The sequence below is a fragment of the Emydura macquarii genome, unplaced genomic scaffold (assembly GCF_026122565.2).
Source record: "Emydura macquarii macquarii isolate MOO-44397 ecotype Brisbane River unplaced genomic scaffold, CSIRO-AGI_Emac_v2 contig_2636, whole genome shotgun sequence".
Classification (NCBI taxonomy): domain Eukaryota; kingdom Metazoa; phylum Chordata; order Testudines; family Chelidae; genus Emydura; species Emydura macquarii.
In genome coordinates, this window is record NW_027132773.1 from 22,080,892 (window position 1) to 22,092,918 (window position 12,027).

General features: G+C 38.7%; 1 protein-coding gene across 5 annotated transcripts in view; it reads right to left on the bottom strand.

The window, feature by feature from the left end:
• The window catches only part of TSPAN12 (tetraspanin 12), a 64,523-nt gene that overhangs the window by 47,869 nt on the left and 4,627 nt on the right, over positions 1 to 12,027 (bottom strand). Inside the window, exon 2 of one of the 5 annotated variants that reach the window (XM_067564270.1) lies at positions 2,213 to 2,419. The exons of the other annotated variants lie outside the window; for them this stretch is intronic. The gene's annotated coding sequence lies outside the window, so the exon portion shown is untranslated. The remainder of the gene's footprint in view (positions 1 to 2,212; positions 2,420 to 12,027) is intronic. 5 annotated transcript variants of the gene reach the window in all.

Below are 12,027 nucleotides of genomic sequence, written 5' to 3' on the forward strand. Positions count from 1 at the left end.
TTGGCATCTCCCAGCACCAAATGCTGGGTCAGATCCTGAATTGGTGTAAGCTGGCTTAGTTGAGTTACACCAATTGACACCAGCCGAGGATCTGGCTTCATGTGTTCACAAGTCACCTCAGGAAGGAGACAAGGCAGTCATCAAAAAAAATCTTGGGGTTCATCTGAGCTCTGGGGGTAAGCAATGGCAGTCATCTCTCATTAGCCTGCTGCAACCCAATTTCCAAGGAGAAGTCGTAAGAGTGGTGATGTAAGAAGTCGTAAGAAGGTGATGGGTTTCGTTTTTTAAGGGAGGTAAAAAGGAACTAAAATTGGCAGATCCTATTTCAGTCAATTGTTCGCATTACTAATTTAGCACTGAAATATCAACCAGCTAGGAAGCTATACCAGATAGTATTTGACTATCAAAGGACAGAGTATCACAGAAATAAAACCATCAAAAATAATTTCCACCACATTAATAAATAATAATAATATCATTACATCTTTTTAACCAAAATTTCTTTATAGACACCCGTTCTGTGTTGTAAGCATATTAGGACAGAAAGAATTTTAATATTTATTTGTTGCACAAATTGGTTGCACAATTCACAATACGTTATATATTCATCAACATGAAACTGAGTTTATAAAAATGCCTAACATTAAATTTATTTTCACCCTGATTAAATAAAGATAATAAATGATGTTGTTTTCAAATATGATCACCATCAAAATAAATGTTTAAATCACACACTGACATTCAACTTTCAAACTAATTTTATTCATTTTGAAGTCTGATTGTGTCCATTCAAACAACTAAGAAATGGGATGTACAAGAATGTACTCAGACAGCTAGGAATGGCCATGTATAAGTGACATCTTAAATTATCTTTGAGAGGCTTTATATAAATTAGATATTACATGACCTAAATGAAAATATCAAAGGTATTTTAATTCATTGAAGTTCTACAGGATATGCTTATTCATGGCTCAACTTCTTATGATGTCTTAAAGGCCATGGTTAATTTGAAAAAATAAATGTGATATTTTCAGTTATGCTATGTATATGCATTTATATATAGAGACAGAGGGAAGAGCATTGACCCTTATAACTAGGTTGCATATGTTTCCATTCTTAGAACCTTTTTTTGGTCATTCAACATAAAAATTACTTGTTGGACTGTAATTTACCATGCTTATGATCTGCTTGAAGGAGATTTTCTTAATTATTATTATTATTATTATTATTTTATTTTGAAAGTTTGAGCAAAAGCATTTCATCCATTTGGAAGCTTGAGGAGAATGTAGGAAGCATTGTCTGCATTATTAAAAAACACTGATATCATGTTGGTTTAAAAACCAAACAAACAAAACAAAACCAAAAAAACCCTCTTGCATCAAAAAAGATGGATGTGGGTCTTAGTGTCAGATTCTGATTCCCTTACTCATACTGAGTGGCATTTTACTCCACACACAAAAAAAAATTACTCTAACTTCAATGAGTTTACTTGAAGGGTGAGATATCAGTCAGCATGAATAAAGGTATCGGAATCTGGACTTTAATTTTAGTATAAAATTAACCCTCACTCAGAAGTCTTTGAGTGGTCCAATGAAAATTGGTTTGGGTTTGACTAAGCTGCAACCTGGTGAAAACTAACTCAATGTACACACAGAACATTTTGTATAAGCTTTCATCACTAAATTCACAGTTCAGATGCACACCATAACTGTAGCCAACTTCGCTATTTACTGCAGCCAACTTAGCTATGTACTCAGGGACCAATTTCCCCTTCACATTCCAACACTATTTCCTTTAGTGTAAGAGAATATGGAGAAATGACAGAGAGCCAGACCAGCTTCAGTTTTGTACCCATCTCCTTCGTGACTAGTCTCAACACATGTACCTCTTATTAAATAAACTTCCTACCGCTCCTCCAGAAAGTAAGCACATATTATTTCCATTATACAACAGGGGTAATGGAGATCCAGAATTACTCTGTAATTACTAATGTAATGATCTAAATTACTCACATGTGCCCTCAGACTTTTATCAGATGCTGTTCGAACTACAGATAATGAGCAAAATATTATGAGGCCCATTTTACAGATAGAAAGGAAATAGTGAATAACTATCTGGGCAGCAGTGGGGTTTAGGTCTTACTTGTGAGCCAACTTCAGTATGACAATTTGTTGTGATCTTCATAATATCATTTAACCTCCCTATTTCTCACCTGTAAAATGGGGTTATCAATAGTTCCATATACCACTGTGCTGTGCAGTTCTTTGATGTATAAATAAATATTTACACAGAGATATTATCTGTGTCCTACAGCATGGAAGAGTAGAAGGCTACATAGAAGAAAGACAGGTATTCCTCTTTATACCCTATGTCTGCTGCCTTCCACAGAGTCTTGAGTCGATGGGAAATTCTCAGGCTACTGCAACAAAGAAGGGATTATGGTTGGGGAGTATCAGCAAAAACATTTTCTGTAGAGAGAGATGTCAATTTAAAAAGAAAATGAGAGAAAGTACCCACAAGAGCAATGGACCATTCAAGCTATGTTGGAGGTCATGGAGTAGCGTTCTAAACATCTGGTTTGAAATATTTACTCTTTGGAGCCATCAGTCCAAATCTAGATAGAGCTGGCTCACACCTTCAAACTCAAAGTGGATACACTGAGTTGCATGCAGTTAATTGTGTGGATTTTCCAAATCAGGCCTTAAAAACTATAGTTCCCTTGACTGTGAATGGCCAGTAAGGAGCGTAGTGTGCTTTTGCTAACAACAGGGGTTTTTCCCCCAGTGTCACTGTCAAAATTCCCTTCCCCCCCCAAACACTGTTTTGCAGAGGCTGAGATATCAGTCAGTTGCTGCAATTCCATGGTGCTAGACATATGTAATGTATAAAGAGTTGTGGGATGAGGTGTTATGCACACTTACTTTAGGAGGGCCATCTAGTCTACCTTCAGTGACCCAAAGTATAATAGGATCACTCTGTCAGGATATTCCTGTCCCCTCACATTTCCAAAATGGATCCAGAGAGATCAATCCAGAGCATCTAGCCCAATAGTCTCCCTCCTTCCTCAGTTCCCTTCTGCCTTTACCCGCTCACTTCTTACTCTGATAGCCCTGCCTCTCCCCCATATAAATCCAAATGCCCTACCCCACTCCTCCAAAGAGGAAAAAAACTCAAAAACTAAGTTATGTTAATAGATATCAACACACATATGTTCTTTTTAAAAAGAACACTCCCATGTGCCCATCATCACCTTGATCACTTTATTCATGTGTTTCTTTAGCTTGTGAGCTCTTCAGGCCCAGCACCAATGCAACTGCACTGCTGTAGCGCGTCTGGTGCAGACGCTCTATGCCCATGGGAGAGTTCTCTCCCATCAGCATAATTATTCCACCTCCGCAAGAGGCGGATGCTATGTCAGTGGGAAAGCATCTCCAGCTGACATACTGCTGGTGTGGACAGCGCTTAGGTCACTGTAACTTATATCACTCAGGAGGATGTCTTTTTTCACACCCTGAGCAACAGAGGTTCAATTAACTTAAGCGATAGTGTAGACCTGCCCTCTGTCTTTCTACGGTATGTGTTTGTACATCTCTAATCAGACCCCTGAGCCTGACTAGGGCCTTTATGCACCACCACAATCTAACAGTATTAAATAACTGTAAAGATTCCTTCTTAATTGGGAAATCATTAGCATAGGTACAGCTATTAAATAATACATTCCTGTTCCTTTAAAATTCCTCCGGTCTTGCAGTGATTTCCTGATTTGCAGGATGAAGTCCATTGAATAACCCTAAGTTCCTGTAGAAAGATGTTCCCTTTCTGTGGCACTGCTAGAATATTCTCTTCAAATATGGGAGCTGAGAAAATTCTCTTGAGAGAAAAGACCCCATCTAAAAGCCTAAGGACTAAATCTTTAGGTATTCCAACTGCCTGCAACTCCCAGTGAAGTCAGTTGATGCAGGAGAGCAATGGAAACACAGCCTCTCTCACGATTTGGCTCTAATGGAAGAGAACACATTGATTTTGCTGTCATAATGATACAGATTAAGTATAAAAGATAGGAAAAAAGTTACAAGATACTACACATGTATTTATTATGGTAATTGCACCAGATTTTATTCTGAATATCCCCTTAAATATACAAGGAGAGATCAGGTTAAATGCCATAAGAGCCTGGCTTGTCTTCACCAATCTTCAATCACAACAGTACAAATATATGCACCAATCTCAGCAGCATTTAAGGAAGAAATTAACTAATTTTATAACAATTTACAGAAAACAATACAAGAAATTTCAGGACAACATGTTACTGGTGATGGGAGATTTTAATGCAAAAGTAGGATTGGACTGAAATTCCAGTTCGGTAAGAGATTCAGAGTTGGTGAAGAAAACAGAAGAGGAGAAAGGATACTAAATCTCTACCTAAACTACAACCAGGTGATCATGAACATGCTATTGCACCAAAGAAAGCCATAGAAGAAGTGGACTTGGATATCACATAATGGGAAAACAAAGAACTTGATGGACTTCATACATATGAATCACAGATGAAAATCAGGGTGTTATCATGAAGGTCACTTACAGCTGATATTGGATTATAGCCGATGTTAGTGCTGGCATGAATGAGGTTGCAGCTCACAGCAAACAAAAAATGCCGAGAACAAAGATGTGTGTGTCACAGTTTCAGGGTAACTGCGTTTTTATTCTCATTCTTCTCAGCATCCTCTGACAAGGAGTTCCACAGGTTGACTGAGTGTTGTGTGAAGAAATACTTCCTTTTGTTCATTTTAAACCTGCTGCCTATCAATTTCATTTAGTGATCCATACTTTTTTTATTATGAGAAGGAGTAAATAGCACTTCCTTATTTACTTTTTCCACACCAATCATGATTGTATAGACCTCAATCATATCACCCTCTTAGTCATCTCTTCTCCAAGCTGAAAAGTCCCAGTCTTATTAATCCCTACTCATATGGAAGCTTTTCCATACCCCTAATCATTTTAGTTGCCCTTTCCTGTATCTTTTCCAATTCCAATACATCTCGTTTGAGATGGGGGTGACCAGATTTACATACAGTATTCAAGATGTGGGCATACCATGGATTTATAAAGAGGCAATATGATATTTTCTGTTTTATTATTTATCCCTTTCCTAATGATTCTCAACATTCTGTTAGCTATTTGACTGCCACTGCACACTGAATGGATGTTTTCAGAGAACTATCTACAATGACTCCAAGATCTCTTCCTTGAGTGGTAACAGCTAATTTAGACTCCATTATTTTATATGTATAGTTGGGATTATGTTTTCCAATGTGCATTACTTTACATTTATCAACATTGAATTTCATCTGCCAATTTGTTGCCCAGTTTTGTGAGTTCCCTTTGTAACTCTTCGAAGTCTGCTTTAACTATCTTGAGTAGCTTTGTATCATCTGCAGATTTTGCAACCTCACTGTTCATCCCTTTTTCCAGATCATTTATGAATATGTTGAACAGCACTGGTCCCAGTACAGATTCTTGGGGGACACCACTATTTATTTCTCTCCATTCTGAAAACTGACCATTTATTCCTACCCTTTGTTTCTGATGTTTTAACCAGTTACTGATCGAGGAGAAGACCTTCCCTCTTATCCTGTGACCGCTTACGTTGCTTAAGAGCCCTTGGTGAAGGACCGTATCAAAGGCTTTCTTTAAATCTAAGCACGCTATATCCATTGGATCATCCTTGTCCACATACTTGTTGACCTCTGCAAAGTATTCTAGTAGATTGGTGAGGCATGATTTCTCTTTACAAAAACCATGTTGACTCTTCCCCAACAAATTGCATTCATCTATGTGCCTGAGAGTTCTGTTCTTTACTATAGTTTCAATTTGCCTGGTACTGAAGTTAGGCTTACCGGCCCGTAATTGCCAGGATTGCCTCTGGAGCCTTTTTTAAAAATTGGTGTCACATAACTTGAGGATAGCTATCTGGTACAGAAGCTGATTTAAATGATAGGATATATACCACAGTTAATCGTTCTGCAATTTCACTTTTGAGTTCCTTCAGAACTCTTGGCTGGATACTCAAGTCCTAATGACTTATTACTGTTTAATTTATCAATTTGTTCCAAAATTTGCTCCTCTAATCTAGTCCCTCAATCTGGGACTATTCCTCAGATTTGTCACCTAAAAAGAATGGCTTAGGTTTGGGAATCTCTTTCACATCCTCAGCTGTGAAGACTGATGCAAAAAATTCACTTAGTTTCTCTGCAATAGCCTTATCTTCCTTAAGTTCCCCTTTAGCATCTTGATTGTCCAGTAGTCCCACTGGTTGTTTAGCAGTCTTCCTGCTTCTGATGTACTTAATTCTTTTCCTGTTACTTTTTGAGTCTTTGGCTAGTTGTTCTTTAAATTCTTTTTTTGGCCTTCCTAATTATATTTTTACACTTCACTTGCCAGAGATAATGCTTCTTTCTACTTTCCTCAGTAGGATTTAACTTCCACTTTTTAAAGGATGCTTTTTTGCCTCTAACTGCTTCTTTTACTTTGTTTAGCCACAGTGGCTCTTTTTTGGCCCTCTTATGTTTTTTTAATTTGGGATATACATTTAAATTGAGCCTCTATTACGATGTCTTTAAAAAGTTTCCATGCAGTTTGCAGGAATTCACTTTTGGCACTGTACCTTTTAATTTCTGTTTAACTAACTTCCTCATTTTTGCATAGCTCCCCTTTCTGAAATTAAATGCTACCATAGTGGGCTGCTTTGGGGTTCCCCCTGCCACAGAGATGTTAAATCAAATTATGTTATGGTCACTATTACCAAGTGGTTCAGCTATATTCACTCCTTGGACCAGATCCTGTGCTCCACTTCAGACTAAATCAAGAATTGCCTCACTTCTTGTGGGTTCCAGGACTAGCTGTCCCAAGAAGCAGTCATTAAATGTGTCAAGAAACTTTATCTCTGCATCCTGTCCTGAAGTGACATGTACACAGCCAATATGGGGATAGTTGAAATGCTCCATTATTATTGAGTTTTTTATTTTATAGCCTCTCTAATCTCCCTGAGCATTTCACAGTCACTATCACTATCCTGGTCAGGGGGGTCGGTTTTATATCCCTACTGCTGTATTCTTATTATTCAAGCATGGAATTACTGTTCATAGAGATTCTATGGACAGTTTGGTTCATTTAAGATTTTTATTTCATTTGACTATGCTTTCTTTCACATATAGCGCCACTCCCCCACCAGTCCGACCTATTCTGTCCTTCCGATATATTTTGTATCCTGGTATTATTCTGTCCCATTGATTATCTTCAATAGTCCTCTAGATAAGTGAAAAATGTAAAAAAACAGAAGAAAAGGCAAAGAGAAATGACACAGGGGTTATATTGCAAGGTAAAGGAATTGGGTGGGATGTACAAGTTGAAGATGTCAGCCATAAAAGAAAAGCATAGGCAAATAACTGAGGACGAACAAGCAAAGAATAAGTAATGGAAAGAATATTTTGAAGAGCTGTACAATGAGCAGAATACAGTAGATGAAACTGTCTTAGAGAAGCTTACCAATGTAGACAAGGAAGAACAGATATTGAAATTATTAGAAGTAGTAAAGATCTTGATAGGAAATTTGAAAAATGAAAGGTGCTGAGTAGTGACAACATAACTATAAAGCCGCTGCAAGCAAGCAACACATAGTGCAGACAATGCAGATTATTCAACCACATTTACAAACAAAAGAAAGTGCCAACAGAATGGGGGAAGGCAATAATAACATCAATCTATTTAAAAAAATAAAAAAAAGGAGATCAGAGTGAGTGCAAGAACTACAGAGGAACCAGCTTATTGAGTATGCTGGGAAAAGCATTCACCAAGATATTGCAGAAGAGAAATGAAGAGGTAAGTGGAAATGGCACTTGCAGAGGAACAGGCCTGATATATAGACCAGGATGAAATACAACAGATCACCTATTTGTGATAAGACAGATATCCGAGAAGTACACAGAACACAACTGAATCTGCTACCACAACTTTATAGGCTTCAAATGGGCTTTTGATAGGAGTTGACAGGAAGGGTTATGGCCAACTTTGAGAATGTATGGGATTCGTAAGAAACTGATCAAGCTGACAGAAAACAACTACAGCAAATTGATCAGTGCAGGGAGTAGACAAGAAGCTGATGGAATGGTTCAGGACAATCATAGGAGTCAGACAATGATGCATGTTATCACCGGATTTGTTCAGCTTAGTACTGGAAGCAGTTATGGCTGTAGCACTGAGAGATGAAATGGGATGATTCATCTTACGTAGGAGGAAAGTGAATAACCTTAGAATCACAGACAATATTGACCTCATAGCATTGACCAAGGAGGATTTACAGAGAATAACTGACAAGACAAACAGGGAAAGCAGAAAATTCAGACTCAAGATCACCAGAGAGAACATAAAAATTATGGAAATTGAAAGACAAAAAGTAGTAAAGATAAAGTTGGAAAGAAAGAACCAGAACAAGTGGGAAGAATTGCGTACCTTGGAAGACTAGAATCAGACATTCTTAATTGTGTAGCAATAACATTCTCATAATGTAATTTTCTGGATAGACTATATATAACAACATGAGAGAAAATGTAAAATTTTCACAGCAAATGTGAAATTTCAACTTTGCAGTGCTTCCATAAAGATGCATTTTGCATGAAATTTTCCTAGAAAGCAACCGTTTGAATGCAAAACTTTTTCTACCATCTGGAGGCACACTGAGGTTTAGTTATATTTGAATTTCAAGCTGTGTTTGTTGGCTGTGATCATATAGTTCAAGGTATGTGGTGGTAGTTCTTTTTCCCCAATAGGCTCAGCCTATTCCATGTACTCATGAAGATCAACAGAATCCAACTCACTCTGATTGAGAGAGAGACTGTAGGTAAACAAAATGTAAATATTTTGAAGAGAAAAAAATTAAAAATAGGGGAGAAAAGTAACAAAATCATGTAGCTTCTATTTGTGTTAGGAGAATCACTAGCTTTCCCATGGATTCTGATTATTTACAGTTTCTAAAGGAACACAGGTAATTGAGGCACCAAGAAAGGTCAAAGAGGCCTGCACTCCTCGAGGCTATTGCCTAATTTAATACTCTCATTTATACAGCCAAGAATCTGTTTGCATTCTCCTCTAGTCAGCATTACTTTCTATTTCATGTTCTATCACACCCGTCTTAAGGACAATTGCCCTCTGAGAAACAGTTGTTACATCTGCATCATTATTATAGGCTGCCTGCGTTATGTGATTGAGACCTGCCTATGAGAACAAATTTTCAGAGATTCCAAGACCAGGAGGGACCACTGTGATCATCTAGTCTGACCTCCTGTATTACACAGGCCATAGAACTTCCCTGAAATAATTCCTAGCGTATATCTGTTACACAAACCTCCATTCTTGATTTTAAAATTGTCGCTAATGGAGACCATGGCTTTTGGTAAGTTATTCCAAGGGTTAATTATCTTCACTGTCAAAAATGTACACCTTATTTCCAGTTTGAATTTGTCTAGCTTCAACTTCCACCAACCTGCCAGTGCCTGCCTCCATTACCCTCAGTCCATTATGAATGGGAAGAGGTGGGACCACACGGGTGTGCAGTGACGGCTGCATCAGGGAAGCCTTAGCTTCTCTTACTCAGGTAGGAGTAATTTGTTATTATTATTAATGTAATTTAGTGTTATTATTATTATTATCAATCATCATCATCATCATCATATGTGTTTATAAGGGTTGTGTGTTTTTATGGCCAATGAGAAGGGCAGTGAGGGGGCATGTTTTATCTAGTGTTAACTAGTGGGTCTTTCAGTCAGAAAGGTTGGGAACCACTGAACTAGAGCATAGCCTATCCGCACAGAGGATGATGGTACACAATGTGGTGAGGAGGGTTTATCAGAGGACAAATTGTTTGGTGCCCAGAAATAAATGAGGATACTCTCACTGAGCCTGTGACTGCTACTGAGATGGAAGAGCATTAGGAAGGTGCTGATGTGGAGGCATACCCACCAGACAGCTGTGATCAAGAGGAAAAACTACAAATTGAATTTGAGTCATCTAGTAGCTAGATTGGATTTGACAGGCTCCATTAATAGTATTAATTAGCACTTCCAAATACACAGAACCCATGCCACATAAAAGTGGAGTGGCAGAGCACAATGTTGCAACTAACAACAAAAAGGCCACAGGGAACAGAAAGGAAGGGTACGCTATCCATTCATGTTCTGCACAGACGTCAATCAGCTACAGCACCGAGTTTGACACAAACCCAAAATCATTCTTTTTTTTAAGTGCTGGGTTAGGAAAGGGTTAGATGAAACATCCGTGCAGTGAACTGCTGGGTCTCTCACTCCTGTAAGTTACATTAAGAAGAGGCATCTATTTGTACAGAGTGTCATGCTGGCTGGATTGGGGAGGGAGCATTTATGATATTGTTTGACATCAGTATGTCAGAATCATAATAATTCATGTGAGATATGCCATGTCAGGTACTGTTAGAAAGGCTATAATGTGCTAAGTAAGATTAAGATGTTTATGTTCATGTGTTATATGTGTAATGGAAGTTATAGATATGTCTGGTATATCGGTATTTCAAATTGTGCTGTCTGATTGGCATCTCAGACAGGATGGCTGCAGAACAATAGCCTGATTAATGGCCCATTGAGACATTCACAGGTACAAGGCGCCCAGGGGGAGAACCCAGGGATATACCTGATGAGTCGCCAGGACTTACTCATGTGACTCTGGACTCCATTTGGGTTCCTCTGAAATTCCACAAGCAGCATGGCAAGGGCCAGAGGATATATAAGGCAGTGTTAAGTGTAGATCTGCCCTAAGCTTCTGAGTTATTGAGCAGGCAGAGTAGCAGCTGTAACAGCACCCCCAATTGCTTCTACTAAGCTCCTAAAACCAAATGAATGAGTCATGACCTAGCTGACCCTGAGTGAAAGCTATTAAATGGGACAGCAGGTATCAGGCCTACTACCACCATGTTAAGGTTTAGTGCTACAGTAACTAAGGCACTGGCACTAGATTTACTCCCATCTCACATATAAAAGGAAAGGGCTTTCAGGATCTGACAGAGGCTACAGCTCCATGTTAGCAAGTGCAACATCATTCCCATCCTCCTTCCCTTACTAAAATTGCCCCAGAGCTTTCTGAAGTAGTAAAGGCAGTAAAACATCATTTTTTGGCCAGTTGTGAGAACTGGATGGCATACCTCACTACCAACTTACAGATCAATAGCCCATTTACAGATTGCATAGGTGCTAGCGGCTAGTGGGTCAGCAATGGCAGAAACAACTGCCTCTCTCGTAACTCCTCAACACAGTTCATAAACTGAAGCCAATAAAAGGTCTTTTTCAGGCACAAAGCATTAAACTGTACACTATGAGTAATATCTGGAGAAGCAACAAGTGATCCCAATGAAGTGGTGACAAGTTCCTTTCTCTCCCCTGCATTTGTGGCTCCTGACAACAGCCAAAACATGAGGATGACTGTGCCTGAAGGCCATTTCCCACATTTGCAGTTTCCCAGTAAGACCTGTGGTTACTTTAACCTGTTCTACTAGGCATGGCATCTTCTTAAAGAGTTCCACATGCACAATGCTCTTCCCTGTGAGTAGATACAGCTGCTGGTGGCAATGTAGTAGAATTCTATGCTGCACATTCTGGAATGGCTGCATGGATGGCACATAGTACTATAACATTTTTGTATGTGCTCCTCCCAGACCCAGGCCATTAGCCTTGCACCTAGCATGGAGCATATAGGAAATCTCACATTCATTTGATGATGCCTCCAAAGTAGAATTTAGCAATGATGATGCTATCATCCTCCTACAGGAGAAACAAAATACCTGTCTCTATAGCATAATCTGCCTACTAAGACAGATACATGATTGGCTGCAGACTGGTGAAGGGACTAACCGCAACTCAGTGAAATAGAGAATAGCATTAAGCCTGGCTAGGTCCATCAAACCATGATTTAAAAAAATACAATTACTGTATTTCTTAGTCATTG